The sequence below is a fragment of the Balearica regulorum genome, chromosome 3 (assembly GCF_011004875.1).
Source record: "Balearica regulorum gibbericeps isolate bBalReg1 chromosome 3, bBalReg1.pri, whole genome shotgun sequence".
NCBI classification, from domain to species: Eukaryota; Metazoa; Chordata; class Aves; order Gruiformes; family Gruidae; genus Balearica; species Balearica regulorum.
The window spans coordinates 57,783,626-57,800,288 of record NC_046186.1 but is presented as its reverse complement, the minus strand read 5'-3'; the positions used below and the strand labels follow the sequence as shown (position 1 = coordinate 57,800,288).

Below are 16,663 nucleotides of genomic sequence, written 5' to 3'. Positions count from 1 at the left end.
ATGGGGAGAGGGAGGACACAGATTTTTGAGGAGGGAAAATGAACAAGCCTGGGATTTTGGAGGGAGAGCGTTTGTATGGCCTGTTCTCAAAGACTGACATGGAGAGATAGGGGGTTCCATTAAAAGAGAGCAAAGTATTACATTGCCTCTAGGACTTTTAAAGACAGTCAGTTATAAATAGAGGGACTGTTCTAGGCTCAGAGTGGGAAAGAGGTTAGCAAAACCTTCCCGAGACCTTCAGTTGTGCTTTCATTTAAAAAATAACCTCATGTACCAGATGCAATTCGCTCAGTTTCTGGCATTATACAGCTGTACCATTAATAAATCACAGCACAAAGACTTGCATGGAGATCTTCAAGATCTCTCTTATAGTTCTCCTGACATTTGCAAGCAGCTTTGACACACGTCAGAGCCCTTTTTTCCAGATGGCTCCCTGGTCTGTTTGACACTCTCCTAAGGCAGAGCAGACATACTGTGGGAAGGGAGTTTTGGAGAAGATTGCTTTTCAGTTTTGACGTTTCCAGCTATGAGGAAACTGGGCAGACCAAGAAGGGAAGCAGGGAGATAGAGCGGGAAGTCTGTAGTGACTTGAATTTCAGAAGATAAAAGACATGACTGTCTGCTTTTGCCTCCCAGTGTTTGGCTTGTGTCATTTCAGTGTGCTGTGACAGAGTTGTGCTAAGAAATCACAGGTCAAACAGCTGAAAAATGTTCAATGGTCGTTGCGTGGTCAGCTGGCCTTACAGGTGAACAGCTAGGGTGACAGCTTAAGGTCCCAGAAAGTGAAAACAAGTCACAAAACAGCTTAAATCATCTGATTTGTAGGTGAAAAGGAAGAGGATAGCCCCTTAACTCAGGGTCTCCAAAAGTCCACCCATGGCTCCACCTCTAAAACAACTGTTTTTTAACCTGCTAAGTCAGTTGTCAACATCTGAAGTTAAATGCTGTAAATGGTTGTTGTGATGGAGCCTGATACTTTTTTGTGGGAGGTAAAATAAATCATTGCCTTCAAAACAAGCTTTAGTCAACTGACAAGCAGTGAAAGGCAATCCAGACTGTGCCTCTGAGAAGCAAGGTAAAGGCCAAGTACGACCAGCTCTGTGCTCTTCATAGGAATCATTGAGGAGAGTGCCACTGAACACTACTCAGTTAGTGTTTGTTACTGCCTTTCTCAGGCAATGTGCTCATTTCACACTGGCCTTTGTGAACTGAAATATTACTGTGACTCATCTTCTTTAATAGATAAATGCGGGGAAAACACCAGAACACTAAGTCCCTTTAATAGCCCTAATATCCAAATAGCTTTAAAATCTAATATATTTTATCCTTCTATTGGTTTATATATTTAATGGTATATTACATTGTCCAAATGTCATGGTTTAACCTGGCCGGCATCTAACACAACCACACAGCCTTTCACTCACTCCTCCCCACCCAGTGGGATGGAGGAGAGAATTGAAAATGGAAAAGGAAAAAATAAAAATAAAACTTGTGGGTTAAGATAAAGACAGTTTAACAGGACAGAACAGGAAGATGATGACGATGATGATGATGATGATGATGATGATGATAGTAATAAAGAATATACAAAACAAGTGATGCACAACACCATTTCTCACCACCAGAAGCCGATGCTCTGGCAGTTCCTGAGCCACCCCACCTCCCAGCCAACCCCCCCAATTATATACTGAGCATGACTTCATATGGTGTGGAATATCACTTTGGCCAGTTTGGGTCTTGACCATGTCCCCTCCCAGCTTCTTGGGCACCCCCTGCCTTCTTGTTGGCAGGCCACTATGAGAAGCTGAAAACTCCTTGACTGCTTGGCAACAACTAAAAACATCAGTGTGTTATCAATATTATCCTCATCCTAAATCGAAAACACAGCTCTATACCTGCTGCTAGAAACTTAACTCTATCCCTGCTGAAACCAGGAGGCCAAAGAGATCTGAGTGCAATTCAGCTAAGGAATTTAACTACAGTCACTCTGACACCATAATACATTCAAACCAGACATAATTTCTGTTAATCCCAATATTGCCATTTGTGAAGGAGAAAAACACATTTTTCTTATAGAAAATTCCTTCATATAGGTATATTAGCTTTTTGTAGGATTGTTTATACCAAATATGAATTTCTGTCTTCCTGAGTTTATAATAGCAGTGTCCCACTCATTAGATTCCTTAGGCATAATACATGGATTTATAATGTCAGTAATAATGATACCATTCAATATATATTCTTTGATAGTATTTTTGAAATATTTGTAGTATTGAAAAATTCACATTCATTACTGACATTAGATTATTTTATGTTTATATAAATTTTATGCAAGAATGTAAACTATACACAGCAAATTCATAGGAAGCCATAGAAGGGAGAATTCTTGCTAAGCTGCTTCATGAAGCATTAGCTGGTTTTCTTGTTTCTCTGGCCAGCATTTGTCCCTGATACTGATGCGTTTCAGGCAAATCCTCATGTAAATCGCAATAATTATATCAATATCAATTAACTTCCGAGATTTCTATTTTACTTTTTATAAAAGAAAAGTATCTGAGGTTCTCAGCCTTTTACAATAGATATCAGTGGAATTTTAACCATAAACTCAGATAAGTTTTGCTAAACCAGAAGTCCATCTCATGAATATCATGACTGCAACAGTGACTTACCCTGGATTCTACTGAGACATTTACAGATAGCCCTCTTGAGCTCTACTGTATACAGTATAAAAAATTGCTTTCTGATTTTATCTGATGAACTATGAAGCTTGACAATATCTTTTACCTTCTAACATGCATGTGATAAGTAACAATTTCTCAGAGGCACTCCTGAATCACCTTTCCTCCAAAGGACAGATTTTCTGATCTTATTTATCCCTGGACTACAGTTTCACAGCCAAGTACAGCCAGTACCATCTCAGCAGTAACAAATTGCTCTGTTCAAATTGCTTTGTACTCCTTTTGGTTGCCTGTAAATGAAGAATTAATATGCACTTCTTCCAGGGTTAATTTTCCAAGTTTTACTTCTAAAACATTAAAACCTAAAGAGGAAAGTTTGGTTTTTAAGAGATGCTGAGACACATTGGTTCTGACTGACATTTCTATTCTTCTACTGGAACTGGTATTTCTAAGGTCCAAAATAGTCTTTCTGATGCAGAAGGCCACTGATTTTCTTTTGTCTAGTTTCATGGATATAGTCTATTCCATGTATTCAATAATTTATTTGATATTCCTGAATTTTGTTGTGAGTAATATTTCTTATTCATATTTTTATATTTTATTGGTAGGAGAAAAAGTTCTATTTTAGTAGAAACCTTTAACTTGATTTCATAACCATTTTTTTGCCCTTAGAGAGTTTTAAATCCTCACCTGTGTGGACGGATTGGTCACTCTTAGCATGTAGCACGTGCTTCTCTAGGTTAACTAGATCTGCTTTATTGTATTCCCCCTGTGCCATTCCCCTGTTTTACCACACCTGCCCTGCTTTCCTTGCAATGTTTACCAGCTTGCTTTGCATTTTCATTTCCTGAACTACTCTGGCAGATCAAGGAGTTGTTCCAGTAAAATGTCTTTTTTATTTTGCAGCTACCTAAAGTGGATTCTTGTGTGCCTGTTTTTTTGCATGCCCACCTCAGCATGTGGTTGTGCATGCTGCTTACTGCTGAATTGAGTGATAAACATCTGTTGGGTATTTGGTTGTAGTGTGGCACTCTTGTTTCCCACAGGCATATTGTATATTTATGGTCAGATTTTGTTTTCATTTTAATCACTTGGAAGTTTATTTTACATCCATAGTTTTACTGTGTTCTAGCTTTGGTTCAACAACTTGCATTTCACAGTATGTTGGACTCACAACCGGATCATCTTTACAGTTACCTAATTGGCAGCAAAGGCAGTGGGAGCACAGATGTGATATTATTGTCAATTTGGCCTATCTATAATCTTTGCACTGAAGCACCTAATTACCCTATGGAGCTTATACCACTACATGACTGTTTCCAGTAATAGCTAGACTGCAAAGGAAAGGGGCCGTACCATTTCTTTTCATCAATTTACCCTCATACGTTTATTGTGATGATCAAGATTTCTGGCACATTTACATCACAAGTGTGTATCCTATAGGGTAAAACAGTCGTCCTACCTTTTCATAAAAAAGTCATCAAAGCCTCACCCTTCACACATACGTTCATGAAAAAAAAAAAAAAATTAAAATGACAAACATAGATAGTTAAGAAACTCGGGCAAATTGTGGCAAGAATCCATAGGGAACCCTACAGTCTGCTTGGTCCTGGAGAGAAGTGGCAGACTGAATGTCCTTCATGTCTACAGTGTTCTTCCAAGGCTTGTCTGTTCTCTTCCATTGTCAAGAAGTCTTCAGTCAAAGAGCAAGGATTATTGTTATTACACAATGTGGTAAGAGAATTCCAAGATATTGTCAGTATGATACTTGCCATTTAATATCCAAAAAGATTTATAGAGATACTGGTATAAAAGTACATCAATATTGCAAGATCATAGAGTATATTACTGAAAAAACCCTGAGATCATTAAGTGCTTAATTTTGAACGTAAAAATGCTTGTATTTGCTGTGGGTGGGCTGTAGCACTGGAGTTAAATACTTGCCCTCTGCTGTTCAGATAGCAAAATGCTTTAGGCTCTTAACTATTTTTAAGTGTCACTCCTACTTAATTAAAGACTAGGATGTGTTGTGGATATATCAATGACAAAGGGTAACTTTTCACCTTGTTACATTATATTTACATTAGGACAACTTTGATATCAGTGTAGTTTCTCTGGTGATATATTTGATGCAGTGCAATAAAATAAAAAAAAAATAAAAAAAACCCAACAAAACCAGTTATAATGAATAAGAAAGTAACATGTTATCTGCTTCTTGTTTGGAGAAATTCAGCATTGGAACACTGTGGACCAAATTACAGGTTTTCCCATTTGAGAGAGAATGCTAGAGAATATTATTTTTTTCTATGGAGAGATGCTTTCTGATGCTACCTACTCAATAGCCCTTTCCCTTATTACAGAAAACAAGCAAATCAGATATTTGTTTTAGTGAAATACTAAAGGGAGAGTTTGGGAGCTGTGAAACTTTTTCAGCTTTACTTTTTAAATGGGAAAGATACCTAAGAAAAACATGTCTTCTCCCTCTGAGGGGAGTACTGTACTCCAAAATTTGCAGAAACTCATCTGGATTCATCTTTAGAGTTGACAGTTAATTGTCCATCAGTTTATAAAGAAGTTGCTCATATGAAGAAACACTTGTCAACACATTTGTTTCTGCTGATGACATAAATGGAGATGAATGAGTGACAGAAGCATTTATTCCTCTAGTAATCTCCTGGGAGACTTCTGAACACTTTTCAAACAGTCTGAAAGGAAAGAAGTAATGTGTATGAGAAACTGAAAACAAAGTTTTAATTATTGAAAATTTTCTAACTAATTTATTAATGTGTAATTCTTGCAATAGTTTTAGCTGTGATTTGGAGTCTAAATATTGCTTCTTTACATTTCTATTCAGTTATGTAAAACTATGAGAAGACATCCACTGATGTCCTTTTACTGAGGTTCTTGTCTATGACTCCGCTCTCACCACAAAAGCTGTGTCTATTTGGTAAAACTCTGAAATGACATTGATCACTTAATGGGGACGTTATCAGCACACAATCCTGACACCATCCCACAGAGGCAAAATAGCTATCCATTATTCCCTGTTTATATCATCCCAGCATGAATCAGAGCCAGGTGCTGGCACACAAAGCTGCATCTGTCAACACTCTTGTGGCACTTTATTGTAACTTTGCCAATTTCCAATGACTTTTACTCTCTCAGAAGCAGCTATCCAGGGAATGCATGGTATTCTGCTTCTGTAGAGAGGAACGGATCTCTTTCTTTGATAGCTGTCATATTATGTAGTGTGTATACATACTGAACATGATGTTACATGGTATGGAATAACACTTTAGCCAGTTTGGGTCAGCTGTCCCGGCTGTGTCCCCTCTCAGCTTCTTGTGCACCCCCAGCCTCCTCGCTGGCATGGGGTGCGAGAAGCTGAAAAGCCCTTGACTTAGTGTAAACATTGCCTAGCAACACCCAAAACATTAGTGTGTTATCAGCTTTATTCTCATCCTAAATCCAAAACACAGCACTATACCCGCCACTAGGAAAAAAATTAACTCTATCCCAGCCAAAACCAGGACAATAGTTCACTGCAAGGCACTCTGAGGAGTCAGATTTATGTGATACAGACAAAAGCCAAAACCTTTGCTGGTGTAAATGAGTCTAAAGTCCTAATTTTAATTGAAATAAACCAATCATCTAATGTGTGAAGGCATAGAGACTAGACTAACAAAAGTATTTTCACACTTGTATTTATTATATTTTATTACTACTATTTCACATTAGAACCGTTTCATATAGTTCAGTAATCAAATTTCAAAATCAAAGGTCTTTTCAAAAGATTCATTAACAATGTCTGGGAAAAGCTGGTTGCTTTGTGGAGGATCATCAAAAGACTCAATCAGTTTAGTTCTTAAAAGTAAGCTATTTAGAAAGTAAAGACAAAAGTTAAATAATAAAATAATAATAATAATAATAATGACATAATAATAAACACATTGAGTTTCATAATCAAAATCTTAAAATAAGTTTAAGCAGTGACCTTGTAAAATAGTTATTACATTTAATGACTCATTGTCATAATTGATTTCCGGTTAGAATTATTGCAACAAATACAGATGGTATTTCAAGTAGGTTAAAAATGGAAGCATTATAGAGCTACACAAACCTTCTTCAGTACTTGCTATCATTGTCAGAAATGAATTCAATACAAAAAATATTTGCAGAAAATTATTTCAGCCAAATGTAGTTTTATCCATATTTTTGAGGCATAGTTGGCAAGGAAACAGCTCAGAAACCTAAAAACCGTAAGTTCCAAATGTCAGCCTATAAAAGCATATGTTTCTTTTTTAGAGCTTGGATGGCTTCAAGTATGGGGGAAAAACACAATTCCCAAAAGAGCGAGCCTCCTTTTTCAAGCCTAGATTTATTAGCTTTTAAAAATCAGTATGTTACAAAAGAATCCAATGATTATGTATATTGCAGATTTTGCTGACTATTTCTATTTGGAACACACATAGGATTAGTTGTTTAAAGGGATGGGATACAGTTGTTGATAGAGTAATGTTGGTAGAAAATACTGTAACTGAGGTCAGGTACAGATACCTCTGCCAAACTTCAGCTGGTAGGACTCAAAACTTGCCATGACAGATTATTCTTCCAGTAAGGAAGATTAGTTTAGGCAAAATGTTTCAGCAATTTCCAACACTTAGAAAGATATTTTGTGTTGACCGTTTAAAATTTGTCTCTTTCAGTCCTTCCCTTTCAAATGTTCTAAGTGCTCCTCAACTAGGTAAAAGTGATACTCACTAAAAGGCTTGACATTTGTTTCACAGGTTGGAACGTGCTCAGCAACATCCTGTTAGCAAATAGTACATTCAAAAAGTGTTTAGGGTTATCTACATGGATCCACGTATATGTACCTCTAGATTCTGTCATTATCTAATGTTGGGGAGCAAGCTTGACCTGTAGAAAGATTTTGGTGTTGTAACACTGAGAACTACAGAATGTATATTTTAAACACTTCTCAACCTAATAGTCTCTGAAGACCTTAACCAATTGCTTAATCTCCTTACCCAATGCCTGGGAAACCATAAAGGCCATCATGGAGTTGCTTAAGCCAACCAAGCCAGCCAACTATATCTAAAATGCCAACAATTTCAGGAAGATAGGAACCTTACATGGGCTGCAAGTAAACTTCTATCTTTGATGAGACATGTCAACCCTCAATCTTCTCCTTCAGTTAGTTGTATAAACCAAGTTATAATCTCTAATATATATATTTATTTTTTTTCTAAAATTATGTTAGCTAATGAATCTATTACCTTTAAAATATACTCCTGAAACTGTCTTAGGAAAGTTAACCACTATACAACAAGTCCTCTCAATTTTAATATAGAAAATAGCTGAGATCTATTCAAATGCCTTTAAACACCTCCTGACATTGAATACTCTGAAACATCATGAAGAAGGAAAAATATATACCAAACTGCTTCCAGTTTTCTTCTGAATTATCCATTGACAAGGCAAAACCTATAGTTCCATTGTGGGACTGAGAGAAGTTACTCTTCTCATCCAAATATAGATTCTCTGTTGTCTCTACTGGAAAATGATGATCAGTTTTAACAACAGAAACAGTACCTGGTCAGTACATCGCACAGATAAGAAGATCATAGACAGGATCTACAAATGCTTTGACAACATACATTCCATCATGAAGTATTTCCAGCTTAGCAATAATTCCTCACCTCTCCTGCTGTGAGAACATGCCATGCAGAGGACAGAAGAGTGTTCAGCTGTGGCCTAAGCAGCATGTGCTCTCCATGCCTTGCTTATGTCCACCTCCTGCTACATCTAGTCCGCAGCCACTGTGAGAGTCAGCTGTGGCAGGTCCGCTCCTTTCACCATTCTTGGTTCAGGCACTTCTTTCTTTGGCCATCCACTTTCTTTCTGCATGTATCTGCTTTGTCAAGAAAGACATGCAACTTACTGACATATAACTAGAATGAGTCAAGACTAATTTATTTTTTTCTTCATCAGGAAATGCTATTCTTCCCTCTGGTACTTCACTTGCCTTCCTCTTGTTTCACTTTGTCCTTCAATACAGTCAGTATTATCTGACAGAGTAAAGAGCACATAGAGTTCAAAAGGCATTCAATGCCCACAGACTTTAAACCTAAACAATGCTTTTGTCTTTTTCTTTTTTTTCTTTTTTTTTTTTAACTAAGCTTGACAACAAAATCCTTTCTTTCTGTGTGGTACTCATTCATATAATTGCTGGGGGTTTTGGGAGCACTGTGTTACTAGGCAGCAGTTACAGTGTAAAAAATCATGCATGGCTTTTGATTTTAGTCCTGGAATATTTTGGTGGCATGTAGTGTCATCTTTATGTAGAACTGCAAAAATGAGATGTTTGCAATTCATTGCACCTCACTTAGATACCCAAAACTTAATTGCCAGGCTTCAACCTTTAGCTGTCTTTATAGCCAATGGTATGAAATGGAGGCCTCCAGAGGACAATTTCATCCTAAAAAAAAGATGCCTAAGATAGAAAAGATGAATCACCCTCTGAAGGTACCAATTTCTCTCCATTGACTATAAATGGATCCCTTGGGTGACTTATCTAGATTTAACCGTCTAAAAGTTGTTAACTTTTAAATGTCTGGTTTAGAAAGAGCCTACATATATTCAAGTATGCTAAAAATGTGCAAGCAAGGATTTCACTCAAATGAAGACTCGAAATGACAAGTTTTCTATAAAATTTCAAATGGTATTATGAGGAGCAGCTGTTGGCTCAGCCAAGAAACCAGCAGTGCCACTCTGAAAAGTATGAATAGCAATAATAGCATTGCTATAACATTTACAGAGTGAGAGAAGGGGAAAAGGAAGAAATGTAGAAGGAAATATTTTCTTGAATAATATGGAGGGCGTTCCATGTCCAAGTGTGCCAAACAAAAGAAGCCTAGATAATTTTAGCATCAGAACAAAGCCCCAGTCTTTACAGCTTCCACTTTTATAGAATTTAAGCTTTGGAATTTTTAGTTGTTGTATGCTTACAACATTCAATTATTTTTATTTTTTTTAGACTATTTCTGTTATATCCATTTATAGGATGAATAGAAAGGCATGGTAAGTTAAGTCAAGTTTCCCAAAAATCATAAGGGAGGCCTTGAGCACAAGGGGTCGAACTCATGACAGTGAATCCCAAGACTCGTTATCCTGAAAATAACCTCTTTATAGGAAAGAGGATCTTTCCTGGGAAAAGGAAAGGGAAGGAAGAATAAAAAGTTACCAAAATGAGGTTGGTTTAAAGTAATCATTATCTCCAGTATTACAGGGGTTTTGTTCTGGTATTTCTCATAATTCTTCCTACCCTTTATGCAAAACCAGGAGCTTTAGTTGAAATTGTTTCAGTCTGAAACAGTTCAGGCCACTTATTCTGCTTGCTGTAGAAACCACAGCTGCTGAGGAGTATTGCATCAAACCTAATGTCACCATATGTTCTAAAGGTATAAATTTTAGCCTCAAATTTTAATATTTATTTTTTTACTATCCCTATGTCATAATCTTGTAATTCCCAAAATATTACAGCCATGACGCTATTAGAAGAAAGAGAAAGCTCACTGAGTTTCTTAATTACACAGAGCCTAGCCTTCAAAGGTATTAGATACTTAACACCTAACTAATACGTAGCTGTCATTGATTTCAGTGGGAGTGAGGAACAGGAGTCAGTAGCGAACACCTCTGCACTTTTGGGCCCTACTCGGATATTCAATCTAATAAAATCTCTCAGTTCTTTTCTCTCCAACTTCAAACTGCATTATTGAAATTCTAACTTCAGAAAAATGGTTATAGATTAACTCTCTTAGGTGATTGTCAAGTATAGACAAGACAGGTAACATAATCATTAACTTGTTTCTCTCATTCTGGCAAAAAGATTCAGAGAGGTGAAAAACTTTTTGGCTTGTGGTCACAGCTATTTGGATTCAGTTGGACTTCGAGTGATTTCTATATTAAACATATTCATTATCTACAAATATCTCTAATTGTGAGAGATTATAGCATCTGTAATTTCATTTTATCAATGGTAGGCTGTTGGGGTTTCTTTAGCAAGACCTGGCATATGCATTCTTTCTTGAACACATCATAAAATTTTAGCATTCTTGAAGTAATGTCTAGATAGCTTTTCTGACTTTAGCACTGAATGTTTCTGAGATGGAGTTGGACTAATGGCAGTTGAAATGATGCTATGTACAGATAAACCAACTACAAATAACTCATAAATTACTGAGCAATGATCCCATGGCATAGTCAGTGTCTGTTGCCTTTCATCATAACAGCTTATCAGTTCCCTCCATTCTGTTTAATTGTTAGCAGCAAGTATTTAATTGGAGTGTTTTCTTTTCTCTGTTTTAATTATTTTCCTGTGGATACTTCATATTGTGAAAAGTATGCATCTATACCAACTCCCGATATTCATGTTAATTATGCTAGGGATCACTGTATATGATGCCAATTTATTAAAGTTTATTTGGGGAGAGAGAGGAAGGCTGAATATGTCTTTTCATTTTATAATCTGCTTTTACATTCCTTTGTATGTAGCAATAACTATAATAACCCATCATTTCCACACAATAACTATCATTTTCACTGTCCTAGGACTTAGTTCTTTGAGATCCATCTTTCAATATTTCTAAACGTAATATGTAGGATTATTTTTACCTGCTAAATGCACATGATAAATAATGGGAGACAATTCTATTCAATTTTCAATTTTTTCAATTCAATTTTCTTTTAATGTCTGTGTCTTTTAAAGGCTGTGTGACTTCTTACTTAATGTGTTACGACGAAACTGTTAAAACTTAACTTTCAGCTTCTTAATGACTTCAATCTTCTGAACACAAAAATTAGAACAGTTTTCACAAGATACGGATTGAGCTAAAGAGGGATTTTGGAGCCTCAATGAGGTAAAAATCTCTGGAAAATAATTCTCAACCGATATATTGTAAATGGATTTAATTCCACAGCTCTGTCACATAGCTAGGATACATTGCATACATTTCTGGTTGAGACCAATAGCATCAGCTGTAGGTTAGAACAGCAAAAAAGAAAAACCCACTCATAGTTCTACCTCTCTTGCCTGCCTAGTTTGTACATTTGCTATGCACACTTGCTTTGTGTGAGATACAAGCCAGAGGAAAAGAAAAAAATATCAAACAAATTCCCAACTGTGACTTTAATTGGATTTGGTGGCTGAGTGAAAATGTATCGACTAGCTGATGTTCACACAACCTCCAGGAATCCCTGGCAATGGAATCTCACACCTGTTCAGTTACCAAATCAAGTAGGGCTAGAAAAAGCATTTTCTGTTCAGAAACATTACTAGATAAATAGCTATATGTATCTGTGTAACCATGTGCACGCATATGTACACACATGCTCATGTGTGCACATATATACAGTAGATATTATATAGGTATAAATGTATATAAATATATATAAGAATGCATCATCAAAACCAAAGGATGAACTCAAATGTCTACATATTAAAAATAGAAGACTATCAAGTTGATGCTACTTTTTGCTTCATGCCTTCAGAAGGGAAATTTAATCCTTCCCACTACTCCATTCTAAAGAGCATGTTGATTATCAGTCTGCATCCATCCTTCCTACACCTTCACTGTTAACCTACTGGTCCTTGCTTTTAGCTTAAAAGATGGAGGGCCTCCCAGGGCTGTTAGGTTATTTATAATAGGCTTGGGTTTGTAGTCTGTATGTTGCAGGAGGAAGTATCTCTCAATAACATGCTTTACACACAAGTTAGACACTGTGTAGAGCTCCAATATTATCTGCAATTATTTTTATGTATTTTAAACCCAAGTGGAACATATAGATAGATTGGACATTATCCATGTAATCTCTCCTTTTCTTATCCATCATACTAGTAACTGGCTGATAGCCAATGTAACAGAATACAAAAATTTAAAGGAATGCATTGCTACTGGTAATCACTGCATAGACTGTAGTAGTGTTTTTCCTTAGGTGGTATATCAACCTCATGCAAAATGAGAGTTTCACTGTTTGTTGGGCAATTATTCATTTAATAAAGGCCCAGATCCTGACTGTAATTGAAAAACTGAAATATATGTTGGCTAGTAGGATAAACCTCCTTAAAAGTATCATTTTATTATCCATTAATTCCATCTGTCACTGTCAAAAATTGTATTCCAAATAGGTCATTAAGACCTTGTTTAAACTATGTTTTTCCATTTGAGATAATTTTGTTATCATTTTTAAGACTTGTTGACTACATCTAGATTAGTAAATCAAACTCAACTCAACAGTTCTCTGAATGTGATTCCTTCTGCCATAGCGTGATCAGCATCCATTACACCTCCTCAAGGTCAAAACGGGACAGCTGCATCCCAGCTGTCTATTGAGAGTGGTCCCTGACCCTTGCTAACTCCTGAACTGAGCCAATGAATTGTTTGAGAGATTGCTACTTAGTACAGGTCAAAATTGTCAGAGGCTATTCAAAAATATGTTGCAGGATATGTATGTCTGAATTCCAGAGCCCAGTAACATTCCCAGGCACTATTTAATTTATCAGTGTACATAAAACTATCATGTTGTGATGTGTTCCTTCAAAAGATTGCCTATTTGGGGCACCTGTATTTCAATTCATTCTTTCCCCAAATAAGCATTTGCATTGTTCACCTCTTGATCCTCAGTTATTCTTTCGTAATGAAAAATGCTTTGCTCATAGTTCTTCATGCACCCATACAAAGCAGGGAAACACTTCCTTCAAATAGTGACAGTCTGATGTCTTAAGAGTAACAACTAATAACAAGTGAAATGCTCATCTTTAACTTCAAGCAACTTCCATGTCAAAACTGGAAGCCTGGACAGAATGGTGGGACTCCATTAAGATTTCAATCCTTTAAAAGCATATTTGGCAGTCTTACCTCATTCTGCTGATCCATGTCGTGTTCTAAGCTTCATGAAACATTTGATTTGAATTTACTTTTCATAACAAATGACTCTGCAAAGAACACAATTACTTTATTTCAATTATTTCTACTGTCATTAGGGAAAGATGTCACATCTGGGCAGAATGAGATTTATCTGAAGAAATTTTGCTGCACCATTTGAGACACACTGTAACGAAATGTTGGTGCTGTTAGATTGCAGGATTCCCACTGTTCAGATAACCAGTATATGGGTTTAAGGAAGTGCACAGTCATAGGAGTGGTGTTTCTGTGGTGGCATTATTTCTCCCCATATCCAATTGGAATATTCAGCCATCTACAATGCCTTTAGTTGTTTAATAGTAGTAGTAGTAGTAGCAGTAGTAGTAATAATAATAAAATAATAAAATAATAATAATAATAATAATAAAAATAAAGTATTTTCTTTGAGCCTGTGATCTTTTGTTTTAGAAAGATAAATTCAGAGACTTTATCTATGTCAATTAAGGTCACTGCAGACAAATTGAGCTGGGCAGATCAGGGAAGAAAGAAAGCCCACATGATTTGCTGTTATCATAGGAAATCAATTTATCCTCAATTCTCAGACATGACATTTTTGACATATGTAGAAAGAGACTTCCTAGATTGAGAAAAGTAAGGTAATTAAAGTTTGTCTTGTATTCCTTATCATGTAATATAAAATCTAAAATATTCATAAAACAAGTCAGAATGAATTTCTTCATGACATCTCAAGTGATTTAATAAACAGCGATGACAGAAGTTTCACAGAGCGTGAAGACTGTAGCTTATTTTCAACGAAGTATTCATGTTACCATCTAGTGTCTTAAACCTTCTACTCATCTTTGCAGCATATTTCTTTCCTTTCAGGCAGTGGAGGAAGCTACTCATGTCTTAACATGACACTTTTTCTCCTGGTGAGCATATTAAACTCAAAACCATTCACTATTTTGGTTTCCATCAGCTGCAATTTCTTGTCAGATAGATGTGTACAATGTTACGTATGAAGGAGGTATTTGTAGCACAACTACATGGACAGACGAGGCATAGAAATGGATGCACATTTTTGTGTTTGCAATTACACCTTTCGGAGTAATCAAACCCTAATTAAAAAAAAAAAAAAAACACAATATTAAGTCAAATGAAGCTTTTTGGCTTATCTCATAGTAGAAAAATAAAGTCTACATTTGAAATGAGAAGCAAATAAATATGCAGACACTAAATTTCAGTGCTCTTCTGTGGCTGCATTTTTAAATCAGCAAGATAACTGTATGTCCAATAATAATAGTGGTAATCTGGATAATGACTTCTCATGATTCATGGACTAATCTGATTGTCCACTGGGATCACTAAAAACATCCTGCCTTCCTCTCATTTACATCATGGATACGTGTCCAAATGGCCACTGCTGGAGTCAAGATAGTAGACACCATTAATCCTAATGGTCAGATCTGCTGGGGCCAATTCCTCATTTCTATTTATGAGCTCTCTGTGCTGCAGAAAACCACTTGAGCTTTATAACTTACAGAGGAGAGAAAAAGAAAGAGAAAAGAAATTTGACTTAGGATATCCCCTTTAAGATATTTCATCAAAAGAGTGGATAAAATATTTATTCAGCTACTGTCCTTTGCATTCCCATCAAAGTGAATAGAGAGACATTTAATAACACATGGAAACATTAAAGAAGCTTTTTATCAGAGTGGATGGGAACTTGCTCAGAACAAACATTCTGGCCTAAGGGAAAGTTTTTGATCTGTGAAGCTTAAGCTTTTGGTGCTTAAAACACTCTCATATTGAATCATGTGGTCAATTTGCATGAAAAAAATGATTTGCTTAAAACTTGTAAAACTATAAAATAGAACTTGACAAGTCATTAGCAATAAGTGCTATCACACTGGCTTTATACTAACTAATGCTGCTGCAATCATTAGAAAACTGCTGCTACAGCAAAGAACAGGAAGATAATGGGGCCAGCCTGTACCTTGACCTAGAGGTGTTAGATCATTGCCCCACACAGTAGATACCACACTGCAGTCCAAATTATTGACTATCTTTCTTCATTACTGATCTACTCAACATTCTGAGCCACTGCCCTTTATCATCTTTCACACAAAACAATTAGCCCGAGTTATAAAATGTATCACTTTTTCCATCTAGGGATAGGTGATCTAGCTTAGGCAAAAACAAAGAAAAGAAAAAAAACAACTAAACTTTAGTCTAAGACTTTAAACAAAACTAGCAGAAAGAATAAGATTATTTACGCATTCTTCATTAATTTTTATATTGTTTTTGTTTTCATTCTGAACTAGGAATTCAATTAATGGAGTTTCTGTATGTTGACAGAGATTATGGATATAACTTTTCTGTTCTGGTTGGCAACAAATGGTATTCAGCATCTCATTAGCTCAGTTTGTGATTTCAAGATGATTCCAAGTGTTTGGAAAATCATGGGTAGACATCTGGATTCCTGAAGTTTGCCTACCATTTATTTTAAGGGTAGACTCATTCTGTGATGAGATTGGTAAATATCTACTCGTGATTATTGTCAAGACAGGAAATGCACAAAAAGCCTAAGATTTCTACCATTTGTTGCACAGCACCTTCAATGAATTGATTTTGTCAATGTGTTGACATTTTATCAGTGGCTCAGGCAGCGAGTCAAGTTTGAGTGGCTCTATGTGTGATATTTTATACAAATTACCAGATGAACTAAACTACATGCCTGTAAATTATTTGCCTGCAATCGTACATACATTGATGAGATGCAATAATATTAAGACCATGGTGCTCAAATCCCACTGCTGTCTTCAAGATGATGTTTTTCTTGTGCATTCCCCATGAGTATACATACCTTTGTAAAATGAGAGGGGTAAGTATGATACTGCAGTTTCCAAGGCTCATTAAGATCTTAATTTCTCTTCTGAGTCTGTCACCAAGCATGAGGCATGGCTTTGAGTTTCTGATGTGGAGCTGGAGCTGAGATTTAACAGCCTGATCGCATGTGGAGTCTGGTGCAGTGACTGTATGCTGGTGCATATGACCGAATTG

At 36.3% G+C, this 16,663-nt stretch overlaps 1 protein-coding gene and 1 long non-coding RNA gene across 2 annotated transcripts in view; one reads left to right on the top strand and one right to left on the bottom strand.

The window, feature by feature from the left end:
- TRDN (triadin) overlaps positions 1–16,663 on the top strand; it is a 236,761-nt gene that overhangs the window by 84,073 nt on the left and 136,025 nt on the right. The gene's annotated exons all lie outside the window — the stretch shown is intronic.
- LOC142600985 (uncharacterized) lies at positions 1,494–13,339 on the bottom strand. Its single transcript, XR_012834521.1, has 2 exons — positions 8,378–13,339; positions 1,494–5,383 (listed from the first exon to the last, which is right to left on the bottom strand). It is a non-coding gene; the product is annotated as an uncharacterized LOC142600985 (long non-coding RNA).